Source organism: Syzygium oleosum, unplaced genomic scaffold (assembly GCF_021117445.2).
Source record: "Syzygium oleosum isolate NSW1041296 unplaced genomic scaffold, Sole_v2.1 Sole_v2.09, whole genome shotgun sequence".
Lineage (NCBI taxonomy): Eukaryota > Viridiplantae > Streptophyta > Magnoliopsida > Myrtales > Myrtaceae > Syzygium > Syzygium oleosum.
This window is the reverse complement of record NW_026607493.1, coordinates 11,495,174-11,514,515: the sequence shown is the minus strand read 5'-3', so window position 1 is coordinate 11,514,515 and position 19,342 is coordinate 11,495,174. Positions and strand designations below refer to the sequence as shown.

Here is a 19,342-nt window from a genome sequence, read left to right as displayed (position 1 = left end):
GGTCAAAAATCGATAATGTGGCAGCCTATTCAATATTAGTAGTCTTATGTGGTATAACTGATGTTGACATTGACGATTTTTTGCAATTTTTTTTAATCAAATTGTATAATTTTTTCTTTTTTTTTTTCTTATTTCCCTCCCTTCATCATTGACCACAAGCGAGGGCTGCAACGGCCTCTCGTTGCTTAGATCTAGCAAGGGTAAGCCAGGGCATCTTGGCCATTGCCTATGGCCAGCAATCTCCGCCGACCATTGCTGAGGCCCCGGCGACCAGGGAGGGAAATAAACAAACAAGAAAAACATTTAGGAAATCTCATAAAAAATAAAAAAAATCATCCACATCAAAGTCAACTATATTGTGTAAGACAATCGACTAACTAGACTGCAAAGTCAATGATTTTGGCCAAAATTAATCAGAAGGATTATATTGAAAAATTGTCAAATGGCTCGGGATTAAATTGACCAAATTGAAAAGTTTATGACTGAAGTAATCATCATATGATAGGTTTAAGACTTTTTGGACAATTCTTCTTATAAGGGTTTTGCTTGTGCATATTCAAATTTTGTCCCATTAATTTAACTAGACGATATGTTTATAAGCGATAATTTTGTAAACCACATATTAAAAATTCTTCGGATGAAATGACTTATGCAAGCTCTTAAGAAAATTCGTCAGATTATTTTTCGTAGCGGCTTGATCTTCTGAGTAAATCCATTCAATTTATGTTCTTTAATTGGAGCGATCACTAGCATTTCTATGGATCAAGTGATAGCCCTAGACCGATACGAGTCACGCCGGAGTAGATGACAACGAGATTGTTGACCTAAATAAGGCAAAAAGTCGAGTCAAATCTTTGACCTGAACGCATTATCGTATGTGCGAATTTCAGCAAATAAAGCGAGATTAAGAAACAGACCAAAAAAAAAGCAAGATTAAGAAGAAAAAAAAGCAAGATTAAGGGTAATGATATCATATTGTAAATCTTTTCCAGGGAAACGATACCTACCATGGGCAACATTAGTGTAAATTATCCGGTGGAGGCACCGGCTGATGTACCGAAAAATGAAGTCATTTGTACATTTTCAGCGGAACAAACGGACCCTAATTAATCACATGTAGTCTCATTAATTTACTCTAATATTTACGGTTAGCGATATCATATTGTAAATTCATTCAAATGTCTCACTCATTATCGAATCAACACAACGTGGATAATTTACATGCATCGAACATGATTACATCCTGTAGAGAAGGATGCAATACAATGATCAAGAAACATTCTGTGAAGCTATACAATCGAGCCAAAAAGTCCAAAGTTGGACAAACTTTACAGGATGCTGAACTTGCAGTGCTTTAGTACCCTATCGAAGAAGCACAACTCTACTTGGTGGATAGGCAGCAGTTAGTTGATTGGGGTCGAGCACGATCCCATGAACTGGACCTGCGTGACGCAAGAAACCACGACGCGTATTCGCTGCTGAAGTTGCTGGTAGTCGAACGGATGAAGGAATAGGCGTTTCTGAAGAGTGTCCAGACATACAAAGACCACCAGAATCATCTTGCTCCCAATACACCTCAACCATGACGCCTCTAGGATTCTCAGCAGACTCCGTTCCAGGGACCCCCACAAATCGAGCTCCCACTGGGATCTGAACCAAATTGCAGTATAAGAACAAACAAGGTTTTGTCAAGCTGATGAACTTTCTAGTCAGTTTTCTACAAGTTGTTCGGAACTTTAACAGGCAGGCTAATACAGTCTTCTAGCACGAATGACATTTGGGAGTGACTTTATTAACGCCGTAGCCTATATTGTGCGGGATTTTCCTTGTGGTTAGTTTCTCACCTGGACAGAGGTTTCAGATGTCAAAGTTAGTGTCGCCAAGAGCCGTTCGGCTGCAGCATTTTGTAGCTCTGCCTGCTTTGCAATATTCAGGAAAACTTCCTCATGAGTCGTCAAAGCAAGCTGGATATCTGCTATGCCAAACAGGGATCTGCTATGCCAAACTCTCCCTGTTTATCTTGGAGCTCCGCAAAAAATTTCTATTGAAAGCATATAAGCCGTGTCAGAAAAAGCGAAAAAGGAGTATCATAAGGAAAATTAATAGCGTGCAACAATCTAGATATCTCCATAGAGAAGTTCTTCGCCAAAAGTAATGTCACTAGCATTTCAAAGATTGGTTCTATCTATATGGCAGTGATAGATTATTCATGAAGATACAAAAGCTAACAGTTCACACTTGAATGAATTTCTGCCCTCCCATGACAATCTTGGCCATTTAATTGCCATTTTCAACCAAAAAAAAAAAAAACAGAGATCTGGTGCAACTGGCAAACGATTCTCTTGATTAAGGATGAGGAAACTCTTGACACTGACAGTGCTTCATAAGAAGGGTGTAAACTTCAGACATAGGAGCATTTAACAAAGGAGCATTTCTTTTAACCAAAAAAAAAAAAACAAAGGAGCATTTCTAACTTTTCGGCAACAATGCAATATCCATGCATATGTCTAACGAGATAGAAGTTACTGTTGGGATTTTAGTATCCAAAATCCATAAATTGTGAATGAGAAGTGTGGATGGAAATAGTCCCACATTGGATAGAAGTTGTGATGGGAGATGGTTTATTTAGATGAGCCTCTCAAATGGGTTTGAGCCCCAAGGGGTACCCCACTTTTGTGGAAGGGAGAGGACCTACGCCAAGCTATGTCGGTTCCCCCTCGGGCGCCCCATTGCGTTCAAACATTTCCTTTGAAGAAGTACCGCTTCTTTGGAAAGGCGATCCGTTCTATCCTGAGAGACAATTATTCAACAACCTTGGGTACCGATAGAGGGGACAAATTGTCTTAAGGACACAACATGAATTCGTTGGGCTCGGATCATTCAGATTGCTCGTCACAACCTGATTTCAGGTTTGTCGAACAACTTTGTTTTGCATATACAAGCACTATTACAATCAACAATCTTAAGACAATTTGTATCGTATTTGTATAATTACATTTCTCAATCATTTCTGTCTTCATGTCAGAAATGGCTACAACATCAATGATGCCTATTGCGTCTGTTCTGACTCATAGAGAGAAACCAGAAAAGTTCAATGGGGCTTCAAGAGATGGCAACAGAAGATGTTGTTCTATCTCACCACTTTGAACTTCTCCGAAGTTGGATGAAGGAGAGACAAACAAGGGAAAGGTTGCTGCTGTAGATGCATGGAAGCATTCTGACTTCCTGTGTTGCAACTATATCCTCAATGGTCTGGACAATTCCCTCTACAGCGTTTATAGTCCGCTAAAAACGGCTAAAGAGTTATGGGAAAGTTTGGACAAGAAATACAAAACGGAAGATGCTGGGTTGAAGAAATTCATCGTCGGCAAATTTCTGGACTTCAAGATGGTAGACTCTAAAACTGTCTTAAGTCAAGTTCAAGAACTTCAAGTGATCATGCATGACATTCATGCTGAAGGTATGATGATTAGTGAATCATTTCAAGTGGCTGCTTTCATTGAAAAGTTACCACCGTCTTGGAAAGATTTCAAGAACTATCTCAAACACAAGAGAAAGGAATTATCACTTGAAGACTTAATTGCTCGATTGAGGATAGAGAAAGACAATAGGAATTTCGAGAAGAAAGTTGGCAGCAATCTGGCAGTCTCAAGGGCCGACGTTGTTGAAGAAAGATCAAAACCCAACAAAAAGAGGAAAAACTATGGACAGGGATCCACCCAAGGCCTTAAAAAAATTCATTGGTAAATGCTACAATTGTGGAAAGTCTGGACATCGTGCCAAAGACTGTAGAGCCAAGAAAAGAAAGGTGACTCAGGCGAATTGATACTGGAGCAACTCGTCATATATGTGCCAATAAATCTATGTTCTCATCATACACACCTATGGAAGGTGATGAAAAACTCTACATGGGTAATTCATCAACCTCTAAGGTTAAAAGGTGTTGGAAAGGTTGCTTTGAAGATGACATTTGGGAAAGTTGTGACATTAAACAATGTGTTACATGTGCCAGACATATGCAAGAATTTAGTGTCCGGATCTCTTCTTAGCAAGAATGGTTTCAAGTTGGTGTTTGTATCTGATAAGTTTGTACTCTCCAAAAATGAGATGTATATAGGAAAGAGTTACCTTAGTGATGGTCTATTCAAGTTGAATGTAATGACTGTTGTACCCAATGATATTATGAATAAAGTTGTTTCTGCTTATGTGCTTGAGTCTCCTAATTTATGGCATGCTAGACTAGGACATGTTAATTATAAGTCAATAAAGAAATTAATGAACATGGGATTATTGCCAAAATTCGACTGTCCAAGTAAAAAATGCCAAGTATGTGTTGAATCAAAATTTTCTAAGCCTCATTTTCATTCTATAGATAATAGAATCACAGAACCTTTAGATTTAATTCACATAGACATTTGTGATTTGAAAGCAATACCGTCAAGAAGTGGTAAGAAGTATTTTATAACGTTTATAGATGACTGCTCGAGGTATTGTTATGTTTATTTGCTTAGTAGCAAAGATGAGGCTGTGAATGCTTTTAAAACTTATAAGTCCGAAGTTGAAATTCAGTTAAATAAGAAAATTAAGATGATAAGAAGTGACAGAGGAGGTGAATATAAATTTCCTTTTGAAGAAATTTGTTTAGAGTTTGGTATTATTCACCAAATTACTCCTCCTTATGCGCCATAAGCTAATGGAGTGGCAGAAAGGAAAAATCGATCTTTAAAGGAAACAATGAATGCATTGTTGAATAGTTCCGGTTTACCACAGAATTTGTGGGGGAAAGCTGTTTTGATGGCGAATTTTATTTTGAATAGAGTACCCCACAAAAAAACACAACAAACTCCCTATGAGAAGTGGAAAGGCAGAACGCCTAATTTGAAATATCTCAAAGTATGGGGGTGCTTAGCTAAGGTTGCGATTCCTAAATCTAAAAAGGTTAAAATAGGACCGAAAACCGTTGATTGTGTCTTTATTGGATATGCTATTAATAGTAATGCATATCGATTTCTTGTTCATAAGTCTGAGGTCCCCGATATACATGTTAATACGATCATTGAGTCAAGGGACGCTTCGTTCTTTGAAAATTTATTTCCGTATAACATAGTATATGAGTCAATTAACAATGATAAGAAGCCTCGGGATACTACACCTAAAAGCGATCCTATAGAGGATGAACCTAGACGTAGTAAAAGACAAAGAACTTCTAAGTCCTTTGGAAATGATTTTCTAACATATTTATTAGAGAATGAGCCTCGGACCTTTAAAGAGGCTGTGACATCCCCAAAGCCCCTTTTTGGAAAGAAGCTATCAATAGTGAAGTTGAATCCATCTTGTCAAACCATACATGGGAATTGGTTGACCTTCCTCCTAGTAATAAACCACTACAATGTAAGTGGATTTTCAAGGGGAAAATAAAAGCAGATGGTACTATTGATAAATATAAAGTTAGGCTTGTGGTAAAAGGATACAAGCAACGAGAAGGCCTTGATTATTTTGACACTTATTCACCTGTTATTAGAATTACATCTATAAGGATACTAATTGCCATAGCAGCGGTGTATAGGCTTGAAATCCATCAAATGGATGTTAAAACGGCTTTCTTAAACGAGGATTTGGAAGAAGAAATATATTTGGAACAACATGAAGGGTTCATTGTTCCAGGACAAGAGAAGAAAGTATGTTGGCTTATCAAGTCACTCTATGAATTAAAACAAGCACCAAAACAATGGCATGCTAAATTCGACCAAATCATGTTGTCGAATGGTTTTAAGATTAATGAGTGTGATAAATATGTATACGTTAAGAACACTCATAATGATTTTGCTATTTTGTGCTTGTATATAGATGACATACTTATAATGGGTAGCGATAGTGAGGTTGTCAATACAACCAAACAAATGCTCACAAGTAAATTTGATATGAAAGATATGGGGGTTGCATATATTATTTTAGGAATTAAAATCCATAAGACATCTGGAGGATTAGCTCTATCACAGTCCCATTATATTGAGACGATTCTTGGAAAGTGCAAGAATCTAGACATTGTACTAGTAAAGACTCCGATAGATATTAATTTACATCTTTCAAAGAATACTGGTGAAAGCAAAGCTCAAAATGAGTATGCTAGTATACTAGGCAGTCTAATGTATGTCATGAACTGTACTAGGCCAGACATAGCTTGTGCTATGAGCAAGCTAAGTCGATTTACAATTAGTCCAAATGAAAATCATTGGAAAGCTATGAAACATGTATTGGGCTATTTGAAGCACACTCAAAATTATGCTTTGCACTACACAGAGTATCCAGCGGTACTTAAAAGATACCATGATACAAATTGGATAACCGGCAATAGAGACACAAAATCCACAAGTGGGTATGTGTTCATACTTGGTGGGGGAGCAGTGTCTTGGAAGTCATCCAAACAAACTTGTATTGCAAGGTCTACTATGGAAGCAGAATTCATTGCTTTGGATAAGGCCGGTGAAGAAGCTGAGTGGCTTCGAAATTTCCTAGAAGACATTCCTAATTGGTCTAAACCAATGACAGTTGTGTGTATTCATTGTGATAGTCAATCGGCACTAGGCAGGGCAAGGAATGTCATGTATAACGGAAAGTCCCGACATATACGTCGAAGACACGATACTGTAAGACAACTACTGTCTAGTGGAATTATCACGATTGACTATGTGAAGTCAAAAGATAATGTTGCGGATCCATTAACAAAAGGCCTAACTAGAGAGTTGGTTGTAAAAACATCAAGGAGAATGGGTTTAAGGCCTATAAAATAAGTCATCATAGCGGAAACCCTACCTAGTTGATTGGAGATCCCAAGATCTAGGTTCAAAGGGACAATCAAGTTATGCAGGCGGAGTAGTGTACTGTCAACTTTTACTCATTCCCATATGGAGACAGTACTAACATGTGGAGGTTAAGTGTAAGCTTTTAATGATTCTGATTCGGGTATGTAATATACCACATGATGTGGACATCGAACCCTATCGAGGAGGAGGTGTTAGGGACCCGTTGTTCTATCCGCTAGGCCCGATCACTCGAGCGAGAGCGAAGGAATTCAAACAAACTGTCGGCATCATGGTTCAAGATATTTGGAATGGAGATAATCTGGATTCGAAACTTGAAGATTCTGAAGCTCCTTGGCGCAACATGATTACTCTTGGTCCAACGAATTCCGAAGGAGCTTAGAATTGACGAACTCCGAATTAGCTCAAATTTGGATGGACGCTTGGAAACGGGCCGCTGATCAATACACACTACTTTAGTAGTGATTGATGACTTTTTTTAGCGATTTGGAGTCGTTTAAATGAACTTTTAGGCCTTTTTCCATTTTTGGACGAATTTTTAGTAATTAAGGTTATTTTTGTAATTTTAATCCTAGTAGGGTTAGGATTAGGGTTAGCACCCTATATAAGGTTGCTTATAGATTTCTAAGACGAGGAGGCAGAATTTTATATAGAGAAGTTTTTTTCTTGAGTTCTCTTGAGGACTATATCTTATCAAGGCTCCCTTGTGGCGATCGAATTCAACTTATCGAGCAAGATCGCGAATTCTCTTGTTCGTGGCATTATAACGTGGATTGGTTGACACAGGTTCGTCAACAGGTCGCGTTCATACCAAGATTACCAATCACAGGTTCGATTGGGGGTCGAGGTCAATAATTCGTAACTCATAGATCTTCGTAGAACGATCATCTTCTGCATAGATTCATATCATCTGGTATCAGAGCCGGTTCTACAAGGTCTAGTTATCCTACTTTTACTGCTTTTCATTCATCAATCTAGGGTTTATAGAAACTAGGGTTTATAGAATTAGGATTTCGTTATTAATCGAATTAGGGTTCTGAATTTGTTCTTGCTGTGATTTCAATTTTGATTTAGGGTTTTCGGTCCTAGTTGTTTTTTTTATATTGCACTTGAGTTCGTAAAAAAAAAAAAAGCCAAAAAAAATCGGCAAAAAAAAATCAAAAAAAAAATTCAAGAGGACGACTCATTTTTTTTTATCATTGATAGTTGGACTGAATAGAAAAAAAAAATTTAGTAGCAGAAATTGAATATGAATCCGAATCTCGTGAAAATTTGCTGAATTGCTGAGTTGAGCGGTATATTGCTGAATTTGATATTGCTTGGTGGTTTATCGATTGTTATGAGGAGCTTGTGAGACTGGATTCAAGTCTGAAAAAAAGAGCTTGCTAGAAGGAAACGAGAGGTAAAAGGCAAGACTGTGTGAGTTTAATTGAGGGAAGAAAAAGCCGAAATAGAGTTAAACACGAGAGGAGTGACAAACACTTTGAGTGGAAAACGTGAGGGAGTGACTAGTGAGATTTCTTTTATCTCTAACATTTTCTTGCAGGTTTAAAAAAAAATGTCAAGCTCAGGCCAGGGAAGTGTGAATCAAAAGGAGGATCGCACTCATCTAAGGGATGATGTGATTCTAGTAGGCATCCAGCAATTGAGTTTACAAATTGAAGCACTAAGCAACCGAGTTGCAAGATGTGAGACGAGACTTGAAGATGACCAAGAGCCACCACGAGGGAGGCCACAAAATCAGTGAGAGGAGCCTAGGGCATAACCTAGATGGCAGCGGCAATTTGATGATGCATATGTGTCCGATACAGAAGATGATCGAGATGGCAGGTTTGAGAGGAGAAGCGGACGCCAAGAATTTAGATGTCGAGAAGATGATGAGCTTGGCAACATCAAGATGAAGATTCCATCTTTTCAAGGAAAGAATGATCATGATGCGTATCTAGAATGGGAGAAATAGATGGAGATGGTATTTGATTGTCAGCGATATTTGGAGCTCAAAAAGGTAAAAATTGCAGCTGTTGAATTCACTGATTATGCTATAATTTGGTGGAATTAACTTGTGACTAGCAGGAGACGCAATAGTGAAAGACCAATAGAAATGTGGGATGAGATGAAAGCAGTGATGATGAGGCGTTTTATACCTAGTCATTACCACAGAGACTTGTTCCATAAGCTGCAAAATCTCACACAAGGCAATAGGAGTGTGGAAGATTACCATAAAGAGATGGAGATTGCTATGATCCATGCTAATGTGGTGGAAGACCGTGAGGCTACAATGTCACGATTTTTGTGTGGTTTGAGCCGAGATATAGCAAGGGTGGTAGAGCTGCAACATTATGTTGAGTTGGAGGAATTGGTGGACAAGGCCATCAAAGTTGAGAGGTAATTGAAGTTGGACCAAAATTACAAGAGTAGTGGAGGTTCAAGCTGGAATTGGAAGTCTAATTGGAAGAGAGACGAGAAGCCGAATTGGAAGGGAAACAATATCAAGACTGAAACTTTGAAGGAGAAGGAGAAGAATAGCAAAGTTGGTTCGAATCCGGCTTCGGGTAAAACTGAAAACCCTAACACTAAGACTCGTGATATTAAATGTTTCAAGTGTTTGGGCATAGATCATATGGCAAATCAGTGCCCTAATAGGAGGGTGATGATCATGACTGGACATAATGATGTTGAATCAAAAAGTGAGAGAGAGGAAGAGGATGATGACATACCACCATTGGAGGATTGTAGTGATGTTGAGATGCCAGCAAAAGGTGAATTGATGGTGGTTAGGCATTCTCTTAGTGTTCAAGTCAAAGAGGAGGAGCATCACCGGCAACGCGATAACTTGTTCCATACAAGATGCTTGGTGAATGGTAAGATTTGTAGCTTGATTGTTGATGGAGGTAGTTGTACAAATGTAGCAAGTTGTACCATGGTGGAGAAGTTGGGATTGAAGACTACAAAGCATCCAAGACCATATAAATTGCAGTGGTTGAATGATAGTGATGAAGTAAAAGTATCGAAGCAAGTTCGAGTTCCATTTGAGATAAGGCGATATAAGGATGAGGTGATGTGTGATGTTATACCTATGCAAGCAGGGCATCTTGTGCTTGGTAGGCCATGGCAGTATGATCGAAAGGTACATCATGACGGGTACACTAACTGATATTCATTGATGATGAATCAGAAGACATACACATTGGTGCCAATGACACCTACTGAGGTGTATGAAGATCAATTGAAACTACAATGTGAGGCTAAAAGAGAGAGAGAAAGAGTGATAAAACTGGGGGCCTGCGTGGAAACTCTGAGACGCAAGTAAAAGGAGAGGAAGATAAGAGTAGAGTGGTAAAAACCGAGAGAAAAGGAGAGAGAAAAGAAAAGAGAGAAAAGAATTTCTATGCAAAATCGAGCGAAGTGAGGAGAGCTTTGTTTCTGGACCGATCGATACTTGTACTTTTGTACAAGGAGGCACTGTTTACTACTAACGAACTTGATCCGAATTTGCCAAGTTCTGTCGTGTCTTTATTGCAGGAATTTGAAGATGTTTTTCCTGATGAACTTCCTGGAGGTTTACCACCGATTTGAGGCATAGAGCATCAAATCGATTTGATTCCTGATGCACCATTACCTAACCGACCCGCATATCGAAGCAATCCTGAAGAGACAAAGGAACTTCAGCAGCAAGTTAGCGAATTACTAAAGCAAGGATATGTGAGAGAGTCTCTTAGCCCGTGTGCTGTTCCTGTTTTGTTGGTGCCAAAGAAGGATGGGTCTTGGCGAATGTGTATTGATTGCCGAGCACTCAATAACATAACGGAAAGTATCGACATCCTATTCCTAGGCTAGATGACATGTTGGATGAATTGCATGGAGCTTACATATTTACTAAAATTGATCTGAAAAGTGGTTATCATCAAATTAGGATAAAGAGGGGGATGAATGGAAAACTGCATTTAAGACCAAATACGGGTTATATGAGTGGTTAGTCATGCCATTCGGTTTAACTAATGCACCTAGTACTTTCATGCGACTTATGAATCATGTTCTGCGTGCTTTTATTGGTCGATTTGTAGTTGTCTATTTTGATGATATCCTGATATATAGTCAAAGCCTTGATGACCATATTGAGCATGTGCGAGCTGTTTTGCAGGTTTTAAGGGCTGAGCAATTATATGCTAACCTAAAGAAGTGCTATTTTGTAACTGACAAATTAGTATTTCTAGGCTTTGTTGTTGGTGCTGATGGAATACAGGTTGATGAAGAAAAGGTGAAAGCAATCCGTGAATGGCCGACACCTAAGACAGTAGGAGAGGTGCGCAGATTTCATGGTTTAGCCAGTTTCTACCATAGATTTGTAAAAGATTTCAGCACCATCGCCGTACCTTTAACCGAGATTATCAAGAAGCACGTGGGTTTCACATGGGGAGAAGAGCAAGAGAGAGCATTCAATATGTTAAAGGATAAGTTGACTAATACTCCTTTGTTATCTTTATCGAATTTCAGTACTACTTTTGAGATAGAATGCGATGCTTCTGGTACAGGAATTGGAGCTGTGTTGATGCAAGGAGGACGTCCCATAGCGTATTTCAGTGAGAAGTTAAGCGGAACGACATTGAATTATCCGACTTATGATAAGGAGATGTATGCTTTGGTGCGAGCTTTGGAGACTTGGCAATATTACTTGTAGCCAAAAGAGTTTGTGATCTACACCGACCGCGAGACCTTAAAGTACTTGAGGGGGCAGCAAAAGTTGAACAAAAGACATGCCAAATGGATGGAGTTTATTGAGACTTTTCCATATGTAATCAAGTACAAGAAAGGTAAGGAAAATGTGGTAGCCGATGCACTTTCTCGAAGGTACGCAATTCTAACTACTCTAGGAGCAAAGTGTCTAGGTTTTGAGCATATCAAAGGTTTATACGCTGACGATGATGATTTTGGAAGAGTATTTGAAGCTTGTAAGCATGCTGCGTTTGAAAAGTTTTATAGGCATGATGGATATCTCTTTCGTGAAAATAAGTTGTGTTTGCCTAGATGCTCTTTGCGTGAGTTGTTAGTGCGAGAGGCACATAGTGGTGGTTTAATGGGGCATTTTAAAATCAATAAGAATTATGAAGTGCTAAATGAACATTTTTTTTGGCCACACATGAAACGAGATGTCACACGAGTTTGCGAGAGATGTATCGCATGTAAGCAGGCTAAGTCTACGATTAAACCACATGGTTTGTATACACCTTTGCCTATCCCGACGCATCCTTGGGTTGATATCTCTATGGATTTTGTGTTAGGATTGCCTAGGTCTAAGCATGGCAAGGATTCTATTTTTGTGGTTGTTGATCGATTTTTAAAGATAGCTCATTTTATACCTTGTCATAAATCTGATGATTCATCAAATGTTGCTGAATTGTTCTTTCGTGAGGTTGTGCGTTTGCATGGCATGCCTAGGTCCATTGTTTCTGATCGAGATACTAAATTTCTAAGCTACTTTTGGAAGACATTGTGGAAGAAGTTAGGTACACAACTTTTTTTCTCTACTACTTGTCATCCATAAACCGATGGTCAAACTGAAGTAGTTAATAGGACTTTAGGGACATTGTTGTGTGTTATCATTAAAAGAACATTAAGTCTTGGGAAGATTGTTTACCGCATGTTGAGTTTGCTTATAATAGGAGCGTGCATTCTGCTACTAAATTCACACCGTTTGAGGTTGTCTATGGTTTTAATCCCTTAACTCGTTAGATTTAACCCCTTTGCCTATTGCTGAGCGTGTGGATTTAGATGGTGCTAAGAAAGCTGAATTTGTGAAGACTTTGCATGAGAAGACGCGGCTGAATATTGAGCTTAAGACAGAGCAGTATGCAAAGCAAGCCAACAAAGGGCGCAAGAAAGTAGTGTTTGAGCCCGGCGATTGGGTTTGGGTTCATATGCGCACAGAGCGTTTCCCCAAACAGCGACACTCTAAATTGCTACCGTGAGGGGATGGACCATTTATGGTGTTGGAAAGAGTCAATGATAATACTTACAAGCTTGACCTTCCAGGTGAGTATGGTATTAGTGCTACTTTCAATGTTTCTAATTTGACTCTTTTTTATGCAAACACTGATTTGAGGGCAAATTCTTTGCACGGGGGAGGGAATGATGTGGACATCGAACTCTATCGAGGAGGAGGTGCTAGGGACCCGTTGTTCTATCCGCTAGGCCCGATCACTCGAGCGAGAGCGAAGGAATTCAAACAAACTGTCGGCATCATGGTTCAAGATATTTGGAATGGAGACAATCTGGATTCGAAACTTGAAGATTCTGAAGCTCCTTAGCTCAACATGATTACTCTTGGTCTAGCGAATTCCGAAGGAGCTTAGAATTGACGAACTCCGAATTGGCTCAAATTTGGATGGACGCTTGGAAACGGGCCACTGATCAATACTCACTACTTTAGTAGTGATTGATGACGTTTTTTAGCGATTTGGAGTCGTTTAGATGAACTTTTAGGCCTTTTCCATTTTTGGACGAATTTTTAGTAATTAAGGTTATTTTTGTAATTTTAATCCTAGTAGGGTTAGGATTAGGGTTAGCACCCTATATAAGGTTGCTTATAGATTTCTAAGAGGAGGAGGCAGAATTTTATATAGAGAAATTTTCTTTTTGAGTTCTCTTGAGGACTGGATCTTATCAAGGCTCCCTTGTGGCGATCGAATTCAACTTATCGAGCAAGATCGCGAATTCTCTTGTTCGTGGCGTTATAGCGTGGATTGGTTGACACAGGTTCGTCAACAGGTCGCGTTCATACCAAGATTATCAATCACAGGTTCGATTGGGGGTCGAGGTCAGCAATTCGTAACTCATAGATCTTCGTAGAACGATCATCTTCCGCACAGATTCATATCACCACACAATCAGAAATCACCTATGTAAGTGTGAAGTGAGGGCCGCTTCTATGAAGAATTTGAAAGGCCAAATTCTTCAAAACACTCATGAAACCAGGCGGTATTCATGGCCAAAACGAACACAACAGTGAGAACCAACTTTGTTTGAGAGATAATTGTGTGATTTCTGTTATCTTGACTTACACCGAAGATCGACAGTTCAAAGACATCAAGTCTACTGATTGATCGAGTAAGTCTGATAGGTCTCACTAGGGAAAGTTCAAAGCCTCATACAACTTATCCCAATGGAACGTTCTCTCATGGAACAATCGCACATTGCATCTCATGCATACACAACGAGTCATGATATCTAAACTTTTCATTCATGTGGGGGATTGTTGGGATTTTAGTATCCAAAATCCATAAATTGTGAATGAAAAGTGTAGATGGAAATAGTCTCACATTGGATAGATGTTGTGATGGGAGATGGTTTATTTAGATGAGCCTCTCAAATGGATTTGGGCCCCAAGCGGTACCCCACTTTTGTGGAAGGGAGAGGACCTACGCCAAGTTAGGTCGGTTCCCCCCCGCGCGCGCGCCGCTGCCGCCGTCCGGCTCGGCTCGGACTGGGCCCTGGTCCATTCCATCGCTTTTTATTTTTTCCCGAATAGACATGTTTTGTTAGAAATTATTTATTTATTTATTTTTGGACAAACAAATATGTCTGTTCATGAGGTTCGATTCGCCCGAACGAAAACCGCTTCGGTTCAAGTGAGCATTCGCGACTGTTCACGAACCGAACGAAAACCACAAGCGAGTCTTCATTGCTCGCGACTCTTCATTTTCGCCATTTATATAACCGAACTGTTTAGTTCGGTTTGGTGACTCTTTGTGGCATTTTTATTCCCACGAGACTTTTTTCCCAACGCACTCTAGACATGTTCATTTTTTCCATTTCTTCGTTATTGTCATTTGTGCGATTATTCTGCGAAGTTGCGTTCGAACATTTCCTTTGAAGAAGTACCGCTTCTTTGAAAAGGCGATCCGTTCTATTCTGGGAGACAATTGTTCAACAACCTTGGGTACTGGTAGAGGGGACAAATTATCTTAAAGACACAACGTGAATTCGTCGGGCTCGGATCATTCGTCGACATTCGGATTGCTCGTCACAATGTGATTTCAGGTTTGTTGAACAACTTTGTTTTGCATATACAAGCACTATTACGATCAACAGTTACAAGATAATCATGCTGCTTGACCAGAAAATGTAGCTGGGTAGCTTGCGGAACCTGTAACAGCATCTCCAGCACTGTTTGGAAGTCAGTGATGGGATTGATTACCGTGAAAAGTGATTCTCGATCATGGGGTATAACAAAAGTAAGGAAGGCGTTGTTCTCCTCTTTTGGTACAATATCCAGATGCTGTGAAGGACAAGCAGAGTCAGAAATTGGCGCTAGAAAGAAGAGAAAGCTGCACAACAAAGAACAAAAAGCCTCACTCACAGTTTTGAAGAAGCGTTTCACATCCTCCTGATCAGCCGTCGAAACCACATCTCCTCCAGGAGGACTTACACCATTGCTGGCAGCGAAGCTTACATTAGCAATAAAGCCTGTTCCAAAGCGAGATTTGAGCCTGATTGAGGTTCCAATGCAGTGAAGTCTGCCCTTGGCCATTATTCCTATACGGTCACTTAAACTATCTGCTTCTTCCATAGAGTGTGTCGTTAAGATGATAGCACGTCCTTTCTTGGCATCCTCTATTGTGTCCCAGACATGCCTCCTCGTAATTGGGTCCATGCCTGTTGTCTGCAGCAGAAAACAAAGTACCTTTCAGAATACTCCACACAATGTCCATAGGAGAAAAGAAGATAACATGTCATCCACGTACAGGTTCATCTAAAATCACCCATTTGGGGTCACCAATCAGGGCAATAGCAACACTTAAGCGACGTTTCATTCCTCCACTGTAACTCCCAGCTCTCATTTTGCCAGCTTCTGTTAGTCTGACCTCTGCCAGAGATTTGTCAACCACCTGAGCTGAAAACTCAAATGGGTTCATTACATTATACAAATAGACAAAATTATCTCTTGGCTTAGGATTATAAGCAGATTTACATGTTCCAATAACATAGAGGAAGTTAGGAGCACGTACCAATTTGATTGAACCAGGGGCGAGCCCTCTAATATTTGCAAAGAGGTACAGATGCTCTTCACCAGTCAACAAATCCCAAAGGATATCAAACGGCAATGACCAGTAAACTTTTAGGATAGATTTTCATTTGTTTTTTTAAAAATAATTAACTAACTGCTTGGAGGATTATTGCAATACTGCCAAAGCTACATAGCAGAATTATGCTCCTTTGCTGTTTGTACTTGGATGCAAAGGTGACAAAAATGGAGGAGAAAGGTCGACCTGAGGACAAACTCCGATGATTTTTCTGATGTTTGACATGCCAACGGAATTTCTGATTGAGTAACTATACACCAAAGCTGTTAACACTAGACAGCAATATAACATTTTGCACCTCGCTATTGATACAAAAATTTTGTACTACACAAAAAGAACATAATCAACTAAAAACTATTACCATCTCCCCCTGTAACTGGGGTGATTCCTGTCAAACAATTTATTATTGTAGTCTTTCCAGCACCATTGGGTCCAAAAGACAAAACAGTTGATCTTTAGCAAAGTTCACCCATAGCCCCTACAGATAATTTATCCAAGCATTAATCGAGTTATACAAAATACCCATGGCTAGTGTTGCATCTGTCATCTGATAACTCCCTACTGAAACGGTACCTTTGAGCTATCAGTAGAGGAAAAGAGCGCAGATAACTAGAAGTGCTCAGTTCCCTTAATAGCATGGTATGCTGATGTCCTTTTGCATTTACAGCAACCAATTTGGGTAGTCCCAGGATAAATCTTCCCAAGGCCACAAATCTGGACTGCAACATTAGGATCAACTAAGCCATCTTTTGGTTGTGCTTTTACAATACTTTCCTCTTCGAGAACATCTTGGTCATCCGGAGTAACATCCTCCAATGAGGGAACTGAACCAATGCAACTGCAAATGCCACCCTCTGTCAAGACAGGAAAGGCTATGTCATAAAACAAGTAGAAGGAGGAAGCATGCCCTCACATCAGAAATTTCAAACTTTACCTTCCACTTTGCTTCCACCCTTCCCCGTCCAGTAGCCAGGATTTAAGAAATAAAGCATTGGCTTCCTCACACCAGATGCATTTGGGATTATATTATCAAAATAGATAGCCAAAATAAACCACACAAAGAAAGTTGCCATGAGCCATATATGGATGTCATTCTGTTAGACAAGAGTAGAACAAAAAGGTGAATGTGCCTTAGTATGATGTAAGATGACAAGAAAACAAAGTGAAAACTGCTCAGCAGAGATTTAACTGACTGAGTGTTAATGTAAAAACTTTTAAGCTTCAGAGATACTACATACAATTGATATCACGCATTCTGTGTCATTTGGTGCGCATTTTGCACACCTACTCCAGCTAATTCCAGGATCTTTGGGGGTGGTAGTTGCATCAGAAAGTAGCACCACAGCTTCAGCAAGGAGATTAGGTGGAAAGAGTGACCAGATGGTTCTGTAACCATTACCGAAGTTTTGACTGTAGGGAAATCCAAATGCAGTGACAAGCTGCAAGAGCCAAAGACAACGATTCTCAAAATAAAATCAATCTAAATACAATATTAATATATCAGATAGTCAGGATATCTTGCCTGAGTTAGAGAGCCGATGATAAAAATGGAGAAACGCACAGTTGTGGATGAAGAGGCCTTGCTAATGAAGGCTGACAACATGAAGGCAAAGCCAATCTAGGAGCAGAGAAGACCATGTCAATATATAAGGCCATGTCCTTTCGCTATGTCACCTCAAATAAAATAATCCATAATAACGTGGCATAAGACACATCTTACCATATTGAGTCGGAATAAAAAGAACAACAGGAACACAACAGCAAAGCTGTTGTTCAAGAAAACTTCAAACTGAAACATCATCCCGAAGAGGACTATGAACAAAGAAGAAAGAATGGTTATCATTCCCTCCCAAGTGAGCCATGAAAGCCAATAGGCAGTATCATAAAGGCCCATCAAGGTCATCATCTGCAACAGAAGTGGAGGTGAACACTCTATAGGTGCAAAACAATGTTAAGATTCTGCAAGCCATTAGTGTTCAATGGCAGGACCTGGCGGAGTTTCGACTCCTTTTCTGTGATCATAGAATTGATCTGAAGTACAAAGCTGAACTTGGCGATTGCAAGGAAGAAGGTTGGCCCCGGAATGGCTACTGCGGAGAAAAGCTCAACCACAGGGTGTGCAAATTCCTTCATTCCAACAACCCAACTAAAGTTTGAATCTGCAAAGTTAAATTTCAGGAGGCATAAACAAAGAACAGGTCCAGTCACTTCAAGCATAAAAGACAATTTAGTGAAGCAACACGAGGATTGGATACCTCCAATAAGAGACCGTGCAATTTCCCTCTCAGCTGCAATCTGAAGAGGTATCTGAAACTTAAAAGTGGGATCCTCAAAGATACCTCGCTTTCTAATTGGAGTGGAATTAGTTTGTATGCCATACTTGATGATGCTGGTGTTCATTTCTGTGAAATGCAAAGCTCCAGGGCACCGCATAGGATTACTATACAACCACGCATCCACGTCCCCAGTCGTTCCAAATGACAGAACCTTCAGACACACAAAATGCACAGTTCATCATCTGAACACACAGCTTTTGTACCAAAACTCGAATTTTCAATTTCAAAACAAGTATACATGATCACCTAATTGGGAAGGCGCTAATATTACTCAACATATCTTCCAAAACAATGTTCTTGCCAGTCATTACATAACCATTTCAGCCAAAATTAGTTTTTTCCTCCCAGAATGTGTGCTAAAATCATTTGATTGTCAGAGAATAGGTGTACACAGGAAAAAAGAGTATATTCCCAATAAAGAAGTTTTGGCAGACAGCCAAGAACATGGAGTGATAATTATTCATTACCTTGCTTGAAGGGATTGGATGGCCGGGATTATTGGCCATGATGGCACTCACAATGCCCACAACTCTTGCACTCTCATTCCCACTCCAAACAAAGTCAAAGCATGGCGTCTCATTAAGAACTTGTCCTCACATGGAGGGATTGGAGGCATGACCAGAGGTTCAGGATCAAACACATTCCTCAACATGGTCACAGAGCGAAGGCGAGAGTCCCAAGCCTTCTTTATGCAGAAGAGGATGAGGATGAAGAAGAGGGAAGATAAGAGCCTGAGGATAGTTGACCTTTTGCTCCTCCATGAGAGCCACATGTTCTTCTTCACAAGTGCCCAGAATTGCTGGTAAAACAGTGGCAACCCCGTTTGCACTAAGTCCATTGACAACTTATTTTCTTTTGTGGGTATTGATCTGCAGAGGAAGAGACTAACTTGTTTTGCTGTTCCAGTGACAGCAACTACTTATAGCTGAGTTTCTTGAGAGGGTTTTCAGACTTTCAGGTTGATCTTCAACCTAGTACAGTGAATGGAAGCTAATGGTTTTGATTCATTAAAACTGCTGATGTTGTCATCGAGTTCAAAAACTGGAGGCCAAAACATGAGATTACTGGAGAAATATTTGATCCATTGACCCTGGAAAATTTATAA

General features: G+C 39.7%; 1 pseudogene; it reads right to left on the bottom strand.

Annotated features, from left to right (window-relative positions):
* Positions 1–1,209: 1,209 nt before the first annotated feature.
* LOC115691876 (ABC transporter A family member 2-like) lies at positions 1,210–19,075 on the bottom strand (annotated as a pseudogene).
* Positions 19,076–19,342: the final 267 nt, after the last annotated feature.